Source organism: Echinops telfairi, unplaced genomic scaffold (genome assembly GCF_000313985.2).
Source record: "Echinops telfairi isolate 266 unplaced genomic scaffold, ASM31398v2 ScPeMD7_1;HRSCAF=3_0, whole genome shotgun sequence".
Lineage (NCBI taxonomy): Eukaryota > Metazoa > Chordata > Mammalia > Afrosoricida > Tenrecidae > Echinops > Echinops telfairi.
In genome coordinates, this window is record NW_022103896.1 from 53,040,791 (window position 1) to 53,041,884 (window position 1,094).

The window sequence follows — 1,094 nt, forward strand, 5'->3', positions numbered from 1 at the left end:
AATCCATTCAACAATGTATCATGGTTCTGATCCCTCTGCACCCTCTCCAGCATTTGTTGTTTTCTGTTTTTTTGGGTTGTTGGTTTTTTTTTTGGGGGGGGGCCAGGGGAGGGATTTGGCTGCCATTATTAGTGTAAATTGGTATCTCATTATTGCTTTGGTTTGCATCAAATTCTGTTTCTTTGACTATGAAAAATACTTCTCTTGATTTTTTTCTTACGTAGCAATGGCCTCATGTAATATTTTCCCTTTTCTAATTGCCTGACTTCACTCAGCATAATGTCCTCCAAATCCATCCCCGTATGAGATGTTTCGCCCTTTCTCGATTATTCTCTGTCGTTGTTAGGTCTTGCCCAGGTGATGTCAATCATAGCTAACCCGTATACAACAAAACAAACACTGCCTAGTCCTCTGTCATCTTCACAATTGTAAACCCACTGTGTCATTCCATTGTGTCCAGGGCTTTCCTCTCTTGCTACTCCTCTACTTTACCAAGTAGGATGTCTTTCTCCAGGGACTAGTCTCTTCTGACGACATGTCCAAAACACGCGAGACAAAGTTTCACCATCCTGGCTTTTAAGGAGTATTCTGACGGTACTTCTGCGAAGACCAAGGAGCTTGTTTTCATGTTCTTCAGTTTCAACCTGACCTTACACATGAACAACTGGTGGTCTGTCATACCAGAGCTAATCAGGTCTTTTGTCATTAGTGTTCAATGCATCAAACATGCTCTTGTAATTAAGATTTACTCAAAATCATATTTTGACTCTCCTGGACTTGTTTTAATTGTCTCTAATATCTCCAGCTTCAACATGAACTTACGAGCAATTGATGGTCTTTTCCACACACCGTCCCTGGACTCATTTTAGCTGCTGATATTAAGCTTTTCCATCATCTCTTTCCACCAATATAGTCAATTTGATTTCTGTGTCTTCCATCTGGAGAAGTCCATGTATATGGTCACTGTATTTAGACCTCTATAAATACCCTTTGTCACCTAGTTCTTTCCTCTATTTCCTTTTACTTTCCTCTTGTCCCACTATCATGCTCAGCCTTCATTTGGGTTTCAGTAATTTCTCTCGGTTACATTGCCC